General features: G+C 39.1%; 1 protein-coding gene across 9 annotated transcripts in view; it reads left to right on the top strand.

Moving 5' to 3' along the window:
- KLF12 (KLF transcription factor 12) overlaps positions 1 to 20,826 on the top strand; it is a 436,782-nt gene that overhangs the window by 44,880 nt on the left and 371,076 nt on the right. For 4 of the 9 annotated variants that reach the window (XM_027064992.2, XM_053216430.1, XM_027064990.2 and 1 more), the window contains one exon: positions 14,262 to 14,313. The exons of the other annotated variants lie outside the window; for them this stretch is intronic. The gene's annotated coding sequence lies outside the window, so the exon portion shown is untranslated. The remainder of the gene's footprint in view (positions 1 to 14,261; positions 14,314 to 20,826) is intronic. 9 annotated transcript variants of the gene reach the window in all.

Below are 20,826 nucleotides of genomic sequence, written 5' to 3'. Positions count from 1 at the left end.
TTTACAAATGACAATTGCACAGTTGCACTAGAGGTGGTAGAATAACTTACTGCATATTATTTTTTAAGAACTTTGGACACAATATAGTTGTTTATAGCACAGTCTAAAAAATAAAGCCTATCTTGCAGCATCCTCATATGCATACAATTGAAGTTTGCATCTTTTTTTTTTTAAATGTTTATTTATTTTTGAGAGAGACAGAGACAGGATGTGAGTGGGTTAGGGGCAGAGAGAGAGGGAGACGCAGAGTCTGAAGCAGGCTCCAGGCTCTGAGCTGTCAGCACAGAGCCCGACGCGGGGCTCGAACCCATGAGCTGTGAGATCATGACCTGAGCGGAAGTCGGACGCTCAACTGACTGAGCCACCCAGGCGCCCCTGAAGTTTGTATCTTTAATCATAATTACTTGTAAGTGATTGTAACACTTCAAAGAACTTTCACATTTGTTATCCTATTTGGTCATCATCAAAGCCTTTTAAAAAATAGGAAATACTCTGATTCTAATTTGTCAGACAAATTCCGTTGTTGAAAGACCTTGAGGTTGCAGATCTGTGTAGTGATCTAGAATACCGGAAAGGTATTCGGAATCCCAGCCATATACTCTTTCTTATATTAAGGAATCAAGTTAAGTCCATAAAAGTATCACCTAAAGACCATATTCTGATTCTGAATGGCCCTCATCTTTTTCTCTTAGTCCTTTGGCATGCTAGAGTAGAAACAGCAGCCACCAGCATTTTCACTAGTGCAGGAGTCTCTGTGGTGGAGTACATTTCCCCGAAGGATGGTATTCTTAGTGGAGTTTCTGAACAGAAGGTTTGCCAAATACTAAGAGTTGTTTGCTCACCATCTTTCGTGGAGTTTTTAGTAGACCCCTTTCTGCCTAGGGTCCTGTGGTGTCGAGGGAGAACAGGACCGTGTTTTTGTATCTGTTCTGTAGGATATCACTCCCTCCTATAATCATTCATCCTTGTGAAGTTTCTAAGAATACGGGGTATGCTGCTAAAACTACCCTGGATCATGCCCTCATTAGTGTTCTTGTTAAAAATGCACCTGGGTGTAGTAACAGGCAGTGCTTTCTTTTCTGCTCCTTTACTGTTTGCGCATTCAGCAGGGGCTTCCTGTAGAGCCCCCTTCTGTCTTCCTCTTCACGGTGTACTGGGAACCACCAATTAATTCTGTAGTAGTGCCTTACATTATAGAGGTTTTCATTTGACGCTAACGACTGAAGACCTTACTGCCTCTAATTTACAGATAAAAAACCCCTGAGGCTCAGGAACTTTAACAACGTGACTAGAAGCTTAGAATGACGTGACCAGAAGAGGGTGGCATGAGCTGGTCTAGAAGCCTCACTTCTAGCAGATAATAAGCTCCTTGAGAACAGGGAGTACATTTTAATCAGCAGTTCAGCTGCAGCACTTAGCATGTTTCTTGGCCTAGACATGCGTTCAATAAATGTTGAGTCCCTGATCCCGGGCCGAGTGGTTGACCCCAACTCTGCTAGTGTGACATTGCTTATGCAGATGATTCTGAATGTTTACAGAAAGTTGAGGCTCTCCTAGGGCCCAGGGGCCTCAGCTACTTTCAGAAGTGAGAATATCCTCCCAGGACTTTTTTTTTTAAAACCACGTTGCTGTTCTGTCTCTGACCTGCGCAACTTCTGCAGTGGACCTGCGTCAACATTCACATCATGTGTGCTTGCTGCCTGCCAAGCTTCTGGTCCCGTGTGCTTCCGATGGCCGAATTCATGTGACTCCTGCTTCATGTCCGAACTCCCATCTTGGGCTGTGACCTACTCCCTGTCCAAGAAATCGTGTTGTCGGAAACTAACTCCACATGACGTTATTGCCAAACAACATCCTAGTTCTTCTCCAGCATCCCCAGTGGCACGTAAGAAAAACATGCTAGGCAGTTAAGTTTTGGAAGATACAAAGAGAAGTTGACATCTCTAGATTTACATCTTTAAAACAAAAATGCTGCTGATCATCAGTCAGCCTCTCCCTATGCCTAAAATATCAGTGATTTCTTTAGCTCGGCATTTTAACAAAAATTGGCTTTTGAAATTTAAACCTCTTTTATATTTACCTCCGTATTAAAAACTCCATATAGCTTTCATAATTTTTAATGTGTAAAAATACAAAGCAGGCTGAAAGTAAGATTAGTTTAAAATCTACTTCAACTTTTCCTCATCGAGGGTAATCGTTTGCTCAGATTATGATTTTAGCAGGCACCAACAGTCTCTGTTTCCATACAGACACTTGGCTTTTGGCTTGGATGCTATATGGTAGTGTAGTATTTTTCAGTGTGTGTTCCACTGACAACTTGCACCAGATTTACCAGAAGTAGGTGTTAAAATGCAGGTTCCTAGGCCTAATCCAAGGGGACTAAATCAGAACATTTGAAGGTGGAGCCCAGGAATTGGCATTTAAACAAGCCCCCTGTTGACTGTGCTGAATCCCAAAGTTAGAAGCCTGTGGGCCAGCTAAGGATCCAAGTCAAAGATCTTGGATTTAGTCCCTCCACCACTGAAGGCTCTTTGATATTTATACTTTGACCTTTGTAGCTGAAAATAGGAATGATGGTAACAGCTACCTCAAGGAGGTGTGAGGATTCGGGGAATTATATGTAATTAGTGCAGTGTCTGGGATATCACAAGCGCCCAAGAAATGCTGCTACTCAGGCTTGTTGTTACCAATACCGTTGCACCCAAATGATACAATAGCTACGAGGATTCGTGATCCCTTCAAAATGAGGATAAGCTTGTTACCAGGAAGACCACTTCTGAGAGTTAAGAAGTCAGTGCCAGATGTTGGCAAATGATGGCCCACAGCCTGCCTTTATAAATAAAGTTTTATGGGTGCACAGCTACCACGTTTGTTTAAGTATTATCTGTGACTGCTTTGGACTCTGCCTTACACAGCGGAAGATACTTACTTTCTGGCGCTCACCAGAAGTTAGCTGACTCTTGCTCTGTTCTAATGTGGACTTTGGTGAAAGCTTCGACCATGTCAGTCTGTTGTGCAGAGGCAGTCAGGCGTGGGTAATAAGAGAGAGTGCTGGGAACAGTGGCCAGCACCGGTTTCAGTGCTCCTGCCACGCCTGCTGCCTCAGATCCTTAAGAAAAGCCAGCCCTTCATTGTGCCTTTCTGCCACTGCCTTCTTGCTCCACCTAAAAATCAGTGACGGGTCCTGTGCCATTTGTGTATCTGGGAAACGAGATGGGTGAGTACTTTGGAGGCTCTCAGGACTGTGAGATGTTATAGTCCCTACGAATAATAACACGGAAACTAAAACAGCATATGGCGAACATCTAGACAAAACACAGTTGCATACCCTGGTGGGCTTCCTTACCATCAAGTTTGAATTCACACCATGTGCTAAAAATGTGTTATTGTTCATCTCCCATCACCTATGAATTAAAAGCCAAAACCAAACCACACCCAACTCTCAGAAAAGAAAAACAAAAGTGACACAAAATTGTAGAAGCATCTTGTAAACAATCACAACCTAATTCTCTAAACCTGAAACTCTAACTGGAGATAAGATTGTTGAAATTTGTGGCTACATTTCACAAAATAAGCTAACCTCCTAGAACTTTTGTGAACAAACTTTGTATCGTGCCCAGGCATACAAGCAGTGATTAATTTATGATGTTTTGATATTTCCCAACACTTTTTTTTTTAATGTTTATTTTTGAGAGAGAGAGAGAGAACGAGAGAGAGCACATGAGTGGGGAGGGACAGAGAGAGAGGGACACACAGAATCTGAAGCAGGCTCCAGGCTCCAAGCTGTCTGTGCAGAGCTGGATATGGGGCTCGAACTCAAGAGCTGTGAGATCATGACCTGAGCCAAAGTCAGACACTTAACCGACTAAGCCACCCAGGCGCCCCTTTCCAACACTTTTAATAGGAATATTTCACTTTCCCAAAGGTACTAGTTATATTCTTCTTGCATTAGGGTCTAATGTTGTCATGGGCTCTAGCTGAGAAAGAACCTCTGGACTATGGGTTTATATTCAACTATTAACATAATTTTGTATGGTCTTTGAGGCAATGTATATAAGGTATCCCCATGTTTTCAGTAAAACCTTGGTTTGCAAGCATAATTCGTTTAGAAACATGCTTGTAATCCAAAGCGCTTGTGTATCAAAGTGAATTTCAAGAACCATTGGTTCAGTTGTGATCATGTGACATTCGGCATCACGTACTACTCACGCAAGACCTCACTCAGTGCAAGACCTCGCTCGTTTATCAAGTTAAAATTTATTAGAAATGTTTGCTTATCTTGCGGAACACTCGCAGAACGAGTTACTCGTATTCTTGAAACTACAGTAGACATCTAATCGTCAGCCAAAATGTTGTGAGAGATCAAACAGAACACTGTTCTGTGTTCTTTTGGGTTTGATTGTAGGTGCTTTTCTATGTATTCTGCAGTGTTTTCTGTTTTTCTCTGCGTGTGTGTCTCATTCCTTCTTCACTTGGTCCCTTAACTCTATTCTTCCCCTTGTCCTGTTCCTTTAACGGGTACTTAGTGCGTCTCTTGGGTCCAGTATTTATGCAGTGTAACTAGCACAGTATCTGACATTTCTCTTTAAAAAAAAAATTCCTGCCAAACAAAAATTTTTTATGTGCCCTTTGATTAATATTTTTATTAGCTTGCTGACTCTCTAATAAGAAAAAAGTTCCCATCCCCTGTTTTCTTGGCTTCTTTGTGTTGCTGGCTCAGAGTGTTTTATTGTTTGATGGAGTAGATAAAATTCCCCTGATGTTTCCTACTCACTCTAAATTTGGAATACACCTACAGTATTCTTTTAGGCTTTATTGTTTCCTAAACCATCTATTTAAATGCAGTCCTAAAGCTTAAACGGAACACTGTTATTGTGGCTAAAAATAATATGTGTAATGGAGCAGTAGATTTGACTTCATTACCGTCTTCATAACCATGCAAAAGCCACCGTTCCCACAAAGCACTCAGTAAGGTCTAGTGATTATTAAATTTTGCCAGTTCCATAGTAAATGTATAATGGGTTACTTGCAGTGATTTGTAAATGGAATGGTGGGAAGAACTTGACCTTTAAAATTCAGTAGGGCCTTTCTGAAACCCTGATGTTTGGAGCAAAGGCAGAGGCATCCATAAGGACACTAGTCAAGGGGAAAGCTCTTGCCCATTACCAAACAGAATAGTATCTGATACACTCCGTCTATAGCAGAAGGAGGAGCTTTTAGTGTATTATTTTATATTGAGATGTCTGTGAACCTGAGACTGTTTGTAGCTCTTTTATAGGGAATGGTTGATTTGATCTTCTTATTTAATTTTTTTTATCATTTCTCAGAAAAAATTTTATATTCTAGAATTAAAAAAAAATTATATATTTTTGAGAGACAGAGAGAGAGAGAGAAATAGAGTGTGAGCAGGGGAGGGGCAGAGAGAGAGGGAGACACAGAATCCAAAGCAGGCTTCAGGCTCTGAGCTGTTAGCACAGAGCCCGATGTGGACAGTGCTTGAACTCATGAACCTTAAGATTATGACCTGATCTGAAGTCAGAGGCTTAGTCAACTGAGCCACCCAGGTGTCCCATCCTAGAATTTTGTTTGCGGTTTTTTTTTTTTTTTTTTTTTTGATTGTGAGACAAATAAGTTTCTCCAGGTTAATTGAATTTAAATTCTGTTTTTTTTTAATTTAAGTTTTTTTAACATTTATTCATTTTTGAGAGGGAGAGAGACAGAGCATGAGCAGGGGAGGGGCAGAGAGAGAGGGAGACACAGAATCTGAAGCGGGTTCCAGGCTCTGAGCTTTCAGCACAGGGCCGGACACGGGGCTTGAACTCACGGACTGCGAGATCATGACCTGAGCTGAAGCCGGACACTTAAGTGACTGAACCACACAGGTGCCCCAAAATTCTGTTTTCATAATGAACCTCACATACTTGCTCAATGACATTAAAGTAGATGATTTTGCCATTTGAATTATTCTATTACACTTTTATGATCCTATACTTATGTTCTTGCTTGTCCCCAGTCTAAAATTCCCATCTGCCACTTCTTCCTCACTATATTCCTTCTTCTAACTATTCCAACTCTCAAAACCTGATTCCTCGTTCATATGCCATCTGCTCAAAGAAGCTGTCCTGCTTTGCAAAGTCAAATGAATGAATTTGGGTATTTTTAAAATCTTAATTTCTGTACTTATAGAGACACTTTGCCTAGACTTGTATTTCATAGTTATTTTGTTGGCTGTCAATGATAGGCGTTATGTATTAAGTTGAACCATATGAAATTACCATTATTCAATTGTTTTTGAGGTACAGACATGTCAAGTTCATATGTCTGAACCTAATACTCATATCAACATTAACTGCACAAACCTCTGAAAATAAAGTATGGTCTGAGTTTATTAAAACACATTTTGGACTTGGATTTATGTCTGTATCCTAGAATACTTACAGAGTTTTGTACATAACAAATGTATTAAAGAATCTTTTTTGGAATGAAATCAGTTGGATTGTCTACATTACTATTACTCTTTATGAGCTAACTAATAATTGCTTTAGAAATGATGCCTGTTTTCTGGGGCACACTGTTGTAAAACCAGGATATTAGAGGGGTGCCTGGGTGGCTCAGTTCGTTGAGCATCTGACTGTTGGTTTCAGCTCAGGTCATGATCTCCTGGTTCGTGGGTTCGATCCCCATGTCTGGCTCTGTGTAGGCATTGCAGAGCCTGCTTGGAATTCTCTCTCTCTCCCCCTCTCACTCTGCCCTTCTCCTGCTTGTGCTCTCTCTCTTTTTCTCAAAATAAATAACACTTAAAATTTTTTCTAAAACCAAGATATTTGAGTCCACTGTGCAATTTCATCTATTACCCACTCATTTCAGTGGTCATATACCTGAAGTTAAACTTCTTGTCTGAAAGTCACTCTTCCTCATGTTTTAGTTGTACACTATATTGCCTTTGTCGAAACTTTTCTTTACTTGGTCTATACTTGCCTTATTTTGCTTTACTTATTGCAAAAGTAATAATTCTTTCATTTCTAATTCTCCCCTCTTAAAAATTTTTTACCAACTTACTTCTTGGTTTGAAGGACTGTCAGTGCCCTCCACCTTGGAAAATGTTTCCTGGCTTGCTTTGTTTTATCATGGGAAAAAAAAACTTTCTTTTGAAGTTATATTTTGTGCTTGCTAAAGGTCCAGTTAAATCACAGGAGATAAAAGCTGTACTGACAACCTTGGACATTCCCTGTCCTTTGCCAGAAATAGCAAACTAGATACTCATCTTGTACAAAAATATGTGCATGTTCATCCTCACTTAAAAACATCTTGTCTTGGGTCATTCTTGCAGCAAGTGGGAGGAGTCTAAGCCCATAGTGTGGAATCTGGGGGTTGCAGGACATGAGGTAGGACTGGAGGGGAACAAAGTATGGTGCTGAACAAATGGAGAAAATGGTGCTTTTTCTTTATTGACAGGCTCTTTAGTTTTCCATACCGTACAATCTTTTTCTTAGCTCCTTACAATACCATACAATTTCCTCAAGATAGGTTTTTTTTTTTTTTTTTTTTTTTTATCTCAGGCTTTTTTCCTAACTGGAAGAAATTTTGCATGAGAAAATGAGATTTTGGAATTACAGAGAAAGTTCAATCTGTGAATATGTTGAAATATTTTATAGCATCACATAGAAAGATGTTTTTGTGAATTTCTTTTGTCCTTGAATCGATGACTTTGTAGTACACTACTTTAATTAGGTAGAATTTGTGATCAGCTCTCTTACAAGTTATGAGGCATGTATAGACATTTTTCACTTTTAGACTCCATTACTTGAGGTGTTTGAACATGAGACTATGGTCTATACAGTTAAAATTGGTAGTTTTAATAATTAACTAAGGTGACTTATTTTCTGATAAGAGTGGAGTAGGGGAACAGGTTATTGTAAATCTATGGGAGGAGTCTTTTTATGCCTGTATGTAGTGATACATATATGTGTGTTTCTGCTGTTCCAATGAATAATTCATTAAAATGGACTAGATCTTACGGAGCATGGATTGTAAACTCAGGGGTAGAGATCAATGTATTCCCCATGCCTAGGATGTTGTCTTGCGTGTGACAAATCTGTAATTATTATCTGTTGAGTGAATGGTTGAATTGATAAAATATCTGTTGGTTGCCTAATACCATGTTTTGAGCTCCTAGGAACAGAGAAAAAACATAACATTAAACATGGTCTTTAAGGTTGTAAATTAGAAGTAGAGACAAACATCAATGCATGTTAATAGAATGATTAGTACTGAGATCTGTAGTGCTCAAAGTAATTTTTTAATAAAAAAGGAGATAGATGGAAGAGGCAACAATAGGGATAATGTCATTTTCTAATTACCGAACACCTACTTTGTACCATTTATTGCACTAGGTGTTTTATAGGTATTATCTCAGTGCATCTTCGTGACAGATCTGATTATTACCCGTGTTAGTCCTCCATGTGATAATCGAGGTTCAGTATCATTCTCAAGATCGCCTAGCAGTTAAGTGGCGGTGCTGGGTTATAAGACTTCTGTCTGCCTCTTTAACAGTACTACTGCTTTATTGCTTTGCTAGTTTTCTGGAGCTGCCTGGACCAGGAGTGACCCAGGTTGGTAGTTGGGTACCAGAGGCCCTCTGGACACCTGTAGACCTAACAGAAGCCATTGAGCTCTTCCTAAACCAAAAATGTAACACAAATTCTGCTGTCACTGGAGCTGGGCTCCACCCATTGGACTGGGTTCCGTGCTGGGAAGAGGGAATACTATGTAGAGACTTTAAGGGGCTTCCTTTGTCTCTGCCCTCATCAATATCAGTGTTAAAATCTACACACTTTTAGTGATATCTTCAAGCTGGCCAATTCCCACTATAGGCAGTATTTTATGTATACATATAAACAGTTGTTAAAAACAAAGTGTGGTATTAATCATGGTTGCCATTGTGTTTGAGTTGCTTATAATTAGAGAACTGGTATAATTGATAGATCTCTGCCAGCTGGTTCTAGATTTCTCACCTGGGGAACTTTTTACAAATACAGTTGACTCTCTTTTTTTTAATGTTTATTTTTGAGAGAGAGAGAGCACATGCTCACGTGAGTGTGCATGAGAGAGTAGGGGAGGGTGTGTGGGGGGGTAGAGGATCTGAAGTGGGCTCTGTGCTGACAGCATCGAGACTGATGGGGGGTTCAAACTCACAAACTGTGAGATCGGACACTTAACCTACTGAGCCACCAAGGCACCCCAATACTGTTGACCCTTGAACAACATTGGTTTGAACTGCACAGATCAACTTCTGCATAGAGTTTTTTTTGATAAATACGGTGCAGTTCTGAAATGATTTAACATTTTTCTGTAGATTACTCTGTTGTAAGAACAAACTATATAATATACATAACATACAAAGTATGTGTTCATTGACTATCTAAAATATGTTATTGGTAAGGCTTCCAGTCAGTAGTAGGCCATTAGTAGTAAAGTTTTTGCGTAGTCGGAAGATATACTTGGATTTTCAATTGCACGGGGAGTTGGCTCCCCTAACCCCTGGGTCGTTCAAGGGTCCTGCTTTAGTACCTTAGCCCAGTCTCCAGAAAATCTAAGTAGGTTTGTATGGGGGCTAAGGAAATCAGTCAACCTATTTATTCAGATGATTCTTGATTTTTTTTTAAGTTTATTTATTTTGAGAGAGAGAGAGAGAGGGAGAGGGAGAGAATGAATTCCTAGAAGGTTCCACGCTGTCAGCACATAGCCTGATGCAGGGCTTGAACTCACAAACTAGGATATCATGACCTGAATCAAAATCAAGAGTCAGATGCTTAACTGACTGAGCCACACAAGGGCCCCAGATGATTCTTCTTTCAATTTTTTTTTTCCATCTAGTGATTTTTAAGCATATAGGTCACATTCTCTCCTGTTTCCTCCTCACACACTTTTTAACATCTCTGAAGACAGCTTAGTATTGTGTAAGAGTTTAATTGACACAGTTTTTGTTTCTTGCATATAAGATAGTGGTGGTACATATTAAAACTGCTGGGAACTTCTAGTCAGTGATGGCTGGGCAGGTGATTTCTATAAGGGAAAATGGTCACCTAGAAAACATTCATTTAGGGATGCCCTTACGATTCCCAGTGTGTAAATGTTTTAATTTAACTAAAGAGCAGAGAAGCTATTTCATTTCATTAATCAGTACATTCGAATCATTACACTGAATGATTATGCTTCATTTATTTTGTGTCAGAATGTTTTCCACACAATAATAGAGAATAAAAGTGCATCATTAATTATAGCTGAGCAGCTCACACATGTATGGGTATATATATTTCCATATCATCACGCAATGAAGGAAATGTAATATAAGAAATAATTAATCCTTACCAAAGAATTGAAGATTCAATTAAATAGTAGTATTAAATTCACGGTCATTTGTAATCATGCCTTGTAACAGTTTTAAGTAATGCTTGACAAAGTTTGTAGAAACATTTCCATTTGCCTGTGTCTTCCCCTTCTAAATGGAAAGCTTTTTTTTTTTTTGTAAGAACATGGTTATCTTTTGGGGGTAACAGTTACTTGTTTTGGAGAAGAGTGTAACTTTTTTTTGGAAACAGAATTGATTCATTTGCAGAGCTTCACTGGGATGGGATTTCTGAAAGAGAAAGACTAATTACCGTAAAAAAGTTGCAATTCTATGCATGGAAATTTGGATTTGCTCCTCTCTTGTGAATAGGGACCCTTCCTGATAAGAACCTCTGTGTCATGTGCCCTTTTAGTTATCAGAACTTCAAAGCTGCTTAATAATGTTTCTTCTAGTTCTTTCCCCTTCCCCTGGCTGGCTGGGACTCTTGTTAAAAACCCACAAAACAAACTAACATCCAAAATCTGCTTGCCGTATATAATTAAGGTATCCTAAAAACCCTCTGTATCTTCCTAGGTCCAAAAGGGGCAAAAGGACTCCAGGCACCAGTCATTTCATTGGCTGCACTTATTTTCCGGAATAAAGTAGAGGACTTAATTTATAGTTCAGTAACTTCTAAAGAGGCAAATATGTCTCTCCTTTATAGATTAGAAAATATGGAGACGGGAAAAATTTAAGCAGTTTAAGAGATGCTACAGGGAAAAGTGGGTGGAGAACAAAATTTTAGAGATTCTTGGAACACGTCATAGACTCTCTGAACTTGGTGATCTCTCTTTTTGCAACAAAGCCAAAATAATTTCAACACTATTTTTTTAAACACCAAACAGTTTTCAAATGGTTTCTTAAACATTGCTTCAGCTTACTATTATAATGAATTTCTGACTTACGTTTTATAGCAGTTTTATAGTTTGTCTAAGAATACTCACTTCACAAATGGTGGGGTTATATCTAGACCTTGGGGGCTTAAGACATTTAGGCCCAATTCATTTCCATCACATCACACTTAGTGATTCACTGATAATCACATATTTTTTTTGAGTTTATTTATTTTGAGGGAGGGAGGGAGGGACAGAGAGAGAGAGAGAGAGAGAGAGACACACACACACATAGAGAGAGAGAGAGAATCCCATGCAGGTTTTGCACAGTCAGTGCAGAGCCCAATGTGGGGCTTGAACTCATGAACCATGAGATCATGACCTGAGCCAAAATCAAGAGTTGGATGCTTAACAGGCCAAGCCACGCAGGTGTTCACATCTTATCCCCTGCTCCCCAGTTATGACATCATTAATTGCAGTAATTTAATGTGACTTTTTATAATGTCACATTTTTGCTCCAGGCTGTGATTTAAAAAAAAAAAAAATGTTTAATGTTTATTTTTGAGAGAGTGAGAACACGAGCATGGGAGGAGCAGAGAGAGAGGGAGACACAGAAACCGAAGCAGGCTCCAGGGTCTGGGCGGTCAGCACAGAGCCTGACATGGGGCTCGAACTCACAAACTATGACATCATGACCTGAGAGCCAAACTCACATGCTTAACCAACTGAGCCACCCAGGTGCCCCAGGCTGTGAGTTTTAAAAGCTGTTGAAGCCAAAATTCTTTCAGTATGGCTTGCACCCTTGATTTTAGGAGAATATGAAAAAGAAAATGAAATTTAACATTAAAAATGGATTTATACTAATAAAACAGCCACTGCCCATGTACAATTATGAAAAAACTCATTTCTAATTGAGAAGATAAGTCTACTTAAAAAATTTCTTTTATATGTAGAACTTTATTGACATAGTTGGCATGCCGATTCAACCTATCTAAAGTATACAATTCAGTGGTTTTTGGGACAGTCACAGAATTGTGCAGTGTACCACCATCAGTTTTAGAACATAAAACCTACTTTTAAAAGTGGAGGTATTCAGGTATATCCTGGTTCTTTTCAATTTGGGGCTGTTATGAATAGAACTGCTTTTATTTATTTATTTATTTTTAATTTTTTTTAACGTTTTTTATTTATTTTTGAGACAGGGAGAGACAGAGCATGAACAGGGGAGGGTCAGAGAGAGGGAGACACAGAATCTGAAACAGGCTCCAGGCTCTGAGCTGTCAGCACAGAGCCCGACGCGGGGCTGGAACTCACGGACTGTGAGATCATGACCTAAGCCGAAGTCAGCTGCTTAACCGACTGAGCCACCCAGGCGCCCCTAGAACTGCTTTTAAAAAGTATAGGTAATTGTAACAAAATAAGTAATCTTCAAATTAATGTCAGAATCATGTGTTTGAAAACTTTTAATTATATTGTAATTATTTCTCAGCTATTTAGAGACATTTTGTGTTGGTGTGCTGAGCTGGGTATCTAAAGCTTTTTTCGAATTTTTGGTTGTATCAGTGTCTAGTGTTTCACCATTCCTGTTTTCGGTCATGTTTCTTAAACAAATGAGTTTCATATATTACTGTACAAGCTATAAATATACACATGGTTCTTAAATATAGGTTGCATTTTTGTTTTAGCTTGTCAAGTTCATAGTAGACCCTGGGCAGAAAACTTTATCATTATTTATGGAACAGTGGTTCTCATTATTTGTTGCAGATTAGAATCACATGAGTATTTAAAAATAGTAATACATTTACCTCCTCCTTGACGATTGTAATTTAATTGGTAATTTAATCCCACACGGGACCCAGGTGCCAATAGCTGGCATATTTAAGTTTCCTACATAATTCTCATGTGTGGCCAACATTAAAAACTTGTTTTAGATTCTTGTTTTCAAAATGTTTGCAGCAGGAGCCTGAAGCTTAATTTTTCTAAACTAGTTTACTTTTCATTTATCTGTCTGATATCTCAAGAAAAAGTTGATGAACTCAAAGCTGGATTAGAAAATGGGGTGAGGCCCTGATTAAGTCTCCAGCTAGCACCTCTGAAGTTCATTTGCCACATTGTTCAACTTTGTATCCTCAGTTCCAGCAAATGCCTACTCTGCCCAAGTTCCTTACTTGCCTGCCTTCCTTTTCTTTCTTTCCTTTTCTTCCTTTCCTTCTTTCTTCGATATTAAGTGCCTGCTGTCTGTTCCAGCACTGCTTTATATCCCGAGGACATAAACACAATTTGGAATCCTTCTTACATTTGAGTTGGCAAAAGATGCGTCATAAATATTTGTTGAATTGAATAGATTCACACCTGAGCCTTCTTGGCATACTGCTGTGCTGTGCCTCAAATCCTGTGTAGAAATTACGATTTTTTTTGATATTCCAGGAACATTCCAAGCATTGTCTGTCACTTCCTCATTTGTTTGTCTGCTTCCCTGTTACATTCAAGGACATCCCAAATCTAGCCAGGCTTAAACCATCAGGATAAAGTTGGTTAGGACGTGTAATTCAGGTCTTATATCTCCACGTATCACAGACTCACATGGAGACTCACAGACTCATCTACCAACAACTGAGTTTTGGGTAATCTCAGAGTCAAGTTAGGTGATAAAGACCAGATGCTGTGACTTGTGGGTTGTAAGTCAGTGGAGGCTGTCCTGAGGACTTGTACAGCCTGACTACCAGGTCTTAGAACCCTGTCTTCTCTTCATCCCCATGGCATGTTTTATTTTCTGGGAGCAAGGTAGAAGGGGGACATGGTGTTATCCTCTACCAGTTTATAAATTCTCACTGGGTTGATTATCTCTCCTACGCTTGGATATTTCAGAGTTGGCTTACCCCAGAAAAAGAATACTTACAGGTAGCAAAGTATCCACGTGAGCACACCTGCACTCATGCACCCCCCACCCCCATATTTAAGAATGAGAAAACAGTAGCGGAAGACACAGTATTTTGTTTTAGTTTTTAATCAGTGATTTTGTTTTTACTTATTTGTAGCTTTCGCAGCATCTCAGCATGTAGAAAATACCTTCTGAATACGATTAAACTGGTATGTGGTGCTGGGTGATGAGCCTTGTGCTGCTGCTAATGGAAATGTAAAATGGGGGGTGGGGAGAAAGATTGCAAAATTTAACAACACATTACTTCTTGTTGAGCCTTTGGTGCCACTCTTGGCATTATTAAAATATACATGAAGTACTGAATAAATGTTGACTAGAGTCATAGCATGCCCCGTGTTCTTAGGAAAATATTTTAAGAAATACATTCTGCCTTTAAAGCGAAGTAATTAAAGCTTAGGCATTGAGGTTTTTCCTTCACACTGCATTCCCTCCTGAATTCTTGCACTTTTTATTTGGGCTGTTTGACTTGTTTATTTCATTTTGCAAATAACACAGTCTCTGGACATGTGTGTATTTGTGTGTGCCTTTTCAAGGATTTGGTTTGTTTGGGAACTATAAGTATACCAAAGGAGCCTCTGTGGCCACCTTTAGAACAAAGCTTCCTAATTTCAGTGTCATTAAGTTAGCAGCTGGTGCAGCTGAATTCAAAGGCACATGCATGGTTATTGACTGTTTTCTCTGAAAACAGCCTGAACAAAGCATTTCCTTAAGCAATGTTGAGCAGGATTTGGAACTTCCTATGCCTCAGAAAAGTCTTAGAAAGGTTTATGGAATTGCAAAGGTCAACATTACTGCATGTGATTCACCTCTACCCCCAATCCATGGTATTTGACTCCTTTAAAAAAATCTTGTGTTTTAAAATCATATGGTCAGAATCCCTAAGCAAAGGAAAAAAAGAGAAAAAAATCCAGTTAAATACAGTTATATCAGTTACTCTTAGATAATCCTTAGTAATGTCATAGGAGTGTGATAACACACATGCTAGTTAGTTTAAGAGCAAGAAAGTTTCAAAAGTTGTAGCTTGCACTATGGCATTGATAGGCTACTCTTACATATTATGTTGTTTAGTTTCTTGTATATAGTTAAGGAGAGTAATCTTTTATATAAATGTGTATTCTACGAGTATCTTGGAAATGGTAAAGATCAGGAGTTGGCAAGAATTCATGCATTTTTATCAAAGTGATCATGCTTTTATTTTTATCATGTTTTCATTAATTTTCTTTAAAAATATTGACATATAACTGACATAACATGTTAATTTCAGGTGTACGACGTAATGATTCAGTGTTAGTATATATTGTGAAACGATCATCACAATAAGTATAGTTAACATCCATCGCCACGTACAGTTAACACATTTGTTTTTCTTGTAATAAGAACTTGGAAGATATACTCTCTTAGCAACTTTTGAATATACAATACAGTATCTACCTTTCTTTTTTTTTCTTTCTCTCTTTCTTTCTTCTTCTTTCTTTCTTTCTGGAAAAGAGAGCAAGAGCATGAGCAGGGGAAGGGGAGAGAGAGAGAATCCCAGGTAGGCTCCATGCTGTCAGTACAGAGCTTGATGGGGGGGCTTGAGCTCACAAGTTGTGAGATCATGACCTGAGCTGAAACCACGAGTTGGATGTTCGACCAACTGAGCCATCCAGGTGCCCCTACAATACAGTATTTTAAACTATATTCACTGGCTGTACGTTACATCCGCAGGACATGTTTGTTTTATAATTGGAAATTTGTACCTTTTGACCACTTTTACCCATTTCTCCCACCGCCACACCCTACGTTGTGTTTTCAATGAACATCTGCCATATACCAGACTCTGTTAAGTGCTAATAGGTATAAAAGAAAGGCATGATAATATGCAAACACTTAAGTAATAATAAAGATGGAACGTAATTTTTTTTTTTTAAGTTTTTTTTTCAACGTTTATTTTATTTTTGGGACAGAGAGAGACAGAGCATGAATGGGGGAGGGGCAGAGAGAGAGGGAGACACAGAATCGGAAACAGGCTCCAGGCTCTGAGCCATCAGCCCAGAGCCTGACGCGGGGCTCGAACTCACGGACCGCGAGATCGTGACCTGGCTGAAGTCGGACGCTTAACTGACTGCACCACCCAGGCGCCCCAAGATGGAACGTAATTTGATGAGAAGTTAGGTGGCATGGATCTGCTTTCCTCTTATTTCCAGGTAAATTTGTATTTTCAGATAAAATTTCCTTTATAGAGAGAGAACTCAGGTTGAGTGGAGAAGGCTGAACACTATTCCTGCATTTCCATAATGTAGTGTAAGTTTTTGTGGTAGATTGTTCAGTTCTAAGGGGAAGGAAAATTTGGGAGGTGCTATTTATTAGATTGACATTGTATTTTACATTCTTTTGTTTATACATGAAGAGTTGCTCATATTTTTCCATCAGCACCAATTTAAAATCATTATACAGGGTCAGACTCCTGGCCAGTCAGGGAGAGTCTTGTCTCTGATGACGCCATGACGTGATTGCCCTTTTAACATAGTCCACTGACATCTTAATGTCTTAAACTGCCACTTGTTTCTTTTGAGTCCATTTTAGTTCACCATCCATTAAAAATAATTCTCGCACAGATTAATTTTATGTAGGTTTGCTACCTGCCATGTAAAGTAGTGATTTTTCCTTTTGTATGTGTTATTTCTTTTTCTTTCTGGTTTTAATGAAATATACCCGAGTGTATCTCGGCCAGCATTAAATGGTATAAATTGTATTATAAAGTCCCTGGAAATTAGGATCCTATAGATTATTTGGCTTATGTTTCTAGACCAAAACACTATATCATTTTCATATAGCTCTCCCACATCGTCATAATCATTAAATTGTTACGTAGGTGTCGTGTTTAACATGCATTATTTAGTAAGGTCTGGTGGTTAATACTATGCAGAGCATCACAACTCTGTAAAGGTGTAATGCTGTATGTTTTAGTTTCAGTTCTATTTGGATAGTGTTTATGTTTTATTAATATATTTTTTAATTTTTTTAAATGTTTATATTAGAGAGAGAGAGAGAAAGAGGGAGGGTAGAGAGAGGGAGACACAGAATCCGAAGCAGGCTCTGGGCTCCAAACTGTCACCACAGAGTCCATCGTGGGGCTCGAACTCATGAACTGTGAGATCATGACCTGAGCTGAAGTCAGACACTTAACCGACTGAGCCACCCAGGCACCCCTGTTTTATTAACATTTTATGTGTTTCAAAAGTGTATTAGAAAAATATCTTTTTTGAGTTGTTCATAGTGACTTTTGGGTGCTAAGTTTATTAATAACTTGCCACCCATGATTCTATAAACATGTACACTGATAATTTTTCCATCATGAAATGACCTTGTGTTTTTCCATGAGGGAAATGTTCCAGACCCACTCCCAGAGTCTCAGGAGGTCCCCTGTATTGCCCACAGGGAGAGTTTTGAAACTTCACTCCCTTTCTCATTCCTTCTACCAAACAATGCCATTCTCACTGTCACCCGATTAATGTCTGTGTCCTTGAAACAATAGGTGTCTGTAGGTCAAGAACATCTCAGCTTCTCACTTGACCAGTTTGTAGCCCTGTTACTATCTAGTGCTATGCACCTCCTTCCCTCCTGCTTGCAGGCAGGTAAGTTTCTCTGGGTTAGGGGTGCCCTGACATCAGTGCTCTCAGAATCTGGTTACTTCCTGGCTTTTCTGAGGTCAGTGCCATCACCATGTCTCCCATGTCTGTTTTCATCTCCATTGACTAGGCTCAGGCTTCTTTTGCTAGTAATCTCTTAACTGCTAAGTACAGTAGGTTCATTGGTGATCTTATTTGACCTTGCTTTTGTTTTTGACATGGTTGGTTACTTCTTTAACTTCCCTTTCCATATTATTCCCACGTTCCTCTTTGTTCCTTTTGGTTACTTGTTAGTCTCCTATATTGGTTACTCCTTCTCTTTTTGGCCCCAAAGTTGGTATTTGGAAGTGTGTCATCTTTCTCTCTCCTTTCTTAGTGTGCCCATTTGTTTCTGCATCTTCAAATTCTATCCATATGGTCATGAGTCCTAGAAAGACACCTTCACCTCTGGATTACTAGACCTGGAATGCCAACACCCTATTAAATATCTCCATCTGGATATATAATAGCATTTCAAAATCATCATATTCACAACTGTGCTCTTTATGTTTCTTCAGAAAGCTTTCATTTCCTATTTTTGTTAATACATTTTTCACTGTCAGCTGCTAAATTCCCAACCCTTGATTCTCAATTTTTTTTTTATTAAAAAAAATGTTTTTAAATGTTTGTGTATTTTTGAGAGACAGAGAGATAGAGCATGAGCAAGGGAAGGGTCAGAGAGAGAGAGGGAGACACAGAATCTGAAGCAGGCTCCAGGCTCTGAGCTGTCAGCACAGAGCCTGACGAGGGGCTCAAACTCACCAACCATGGGATCATGACCTGGGCCAAAGTTGGCACTTACCCAATTGAGCCACCCAGGTGCCCCTTTAATTCTTCTTTTTTAATGTGTATTTATTGTTGAGAGAGAGAGAGAGAGAGGAGTACAAGTGGGGGAGAGGCAGAGAGAGAGGGAGGCACAGAATCTGAAGCAGGCTCCAGGCTCTGAGCTGTCAGCACAGAGCCTGATGTGGGGCTTGAACGCCTGAATTGTGAGATCATGACTTGAGCTGAAATCAGACGCTTAACGACTGAGCCACCCAAGCGCCCCAGATTCTCAATTTTTGACTTGTTTTCACTCACCCTTCTATCTGTCATCTGATTTTACCTCCTTAGTATTGTTCCGCTGTGATTTTATTTTTTTTTAATAGATTATTTTCATAGTCTCATAACTGGTGTCTTTACTTCCATTCGTTTTCTAAACTGCTTAGAAAAGATGCTGGGCTGAAATACAAGTATGACTCTGTCATTCTTTTGTTTAAAATATAATGATTCCCTGTCATTTATGTCTGAAACTTAGATAACTTTGTACCTCACAGGTCAGCTCCTGCCCTACCTTTCCAGCCTCTTCACAATTTGGGAACTTTGGTGTTAGGGGACCCCCAGCACTTTTTAGCGCTGCCCTGCTTTTGCACGTGTGCTCTGTCAGAACGTGTCTTCCCACCTAATACATATCACTTGTACTCTCTCTCCTGGCCTCATCTAAAGTCTGTCTGATTCATTGAACTCACTCCATTGCTCTCTAGACTACGTTAGATTTTTTTTTTTTTTTTTTTGGACACTTAACATTTACTTATGATGCTTAGTATAATGGATTGTTATTATTTGTTAGCATTCCTTCTACCCCATTAAATTTTGGCTTTTTGGAGGGCCAAAACCTTTTTCTTTGTATTCACAGCCCCTGTTATAGTGCTTGGCACATAGTAGGCATACTAATAAATACAGTGGAAAGAAATAAATGAAAGGAATAAAAATCAATAGTTGGTCAGTTAGTCAAAAAAGTTGTAAGAGTTGAGGAGCATAAAAGTGATATACACATATCAAATATTTTATTCAAACATAAACTTGCAAATACATACTTTCTGACAAACCTTTGATACAAGGCCTCGACTTTTTCTCCCAGTGTGGATCCACAGATGTTTCTTACCAAAACCAAACCCATAGTGGATTGTCTATTTTTTCTGACTCTGAAGTAAAAACTTGGACACGCTCTTGCAGTTAATTATGATTAATTTTTCCCATTGTTGTACAATTATGAGGCCCATACCTTATTCAGTGCCAGTTTTTAAAAAATTGTATCTTTTATGAACTAATCTTTGGAAGTTTTCCAGGCATTCAGCTTGCTTTTTATAGAAACCCACAGGCATCTTTTCATCCTCCTATTTCATTTATCTAAGTAACGCGTCACTTAAGAAAATCACATTATAATAAGGTGTGACTGCATACGCAGGTTTAGGATCCGTGCTATTCTTACTAGAAGTGCGGTTCAGCTGATTGCGGGAGAGGTTCTCAGCCTGCTCAGGAAGGAGCCTGCTGGTCGGACTGTTCCTGGTGCATCAGTCAGTATGACTTAAAACGGGAATGGAGGTCGTTGGTTCATCTGAACAGTTAAGTGGAAGTTGGTTAAAAACATTTTACCATGTTTGTCAGATTGATGCTAAAAAGATGCTTATGTCTGTTGGCATTTTTGTAACTAGAAAAGTTTAATGCAAACTTGCCTGCTTTCCTGTGCATTTTCTCATCCACGTCATTTATAAACATGTTAGATGAAACCCCTTTGAGTGCCTGTCTGCTTGGAGTCCTGCTTCTGCATCTGTCTCTTGGTCATTTGTCTACCGCTTTAACCGCGGCAAAATGTGATTTTTAGAACTGGTCCTTGGTTTCTTCCAGTCTGTTGATTGCTCTCAAGTAGAGCGCTCGACCATGTTCTGTCATTAATTCCTGTTTGTTTTTGTCCCTCAATACGTTGTTTTCTTCAGTGTTTGGAAGGTCTTCGTTTTGACAGCTCTGTGGCTGGGCACCCTGTTAACATCCTTCTGTGGAGTGGCTGGTTGCAATTAAAATTTTATATTTGAGCCAGTGGTTTACAAATTCCACCTTGAGTTTTTAATTCTGTGATCATGCCGATCAGATTTTTGTTACATCTAGTTTAATAGTTAGGTTTAGACTGTCCCTTAAGTTAATTACTGTTTGATTTAGTTCCTGCAACCTATTTCGAAATATACATTGATATTT

The sequence above is a fragment of the Acinonyx jubatus genome, chromosome A1, assembly GCF_027475565.1.
Source record: "Acinonyx jubatus isolate Ajub_Pintada_27869175 chromosome A1, VMU_Ajub_asm_v1.0, whole genome shotgun sequence".
In the NCBI taxonomy this organism is placed as follows: Eukaryota; Metazoa; Chordata; class Mammalia; order Carnivora; family Felidae; genus Acinonyx; species Acinonyx jubatus.
The sequence above is the reverse complement of the archived record's forward strand: the minus strand, read 5'-3'. Positions and strand labels throughout refer to the sequence as shown.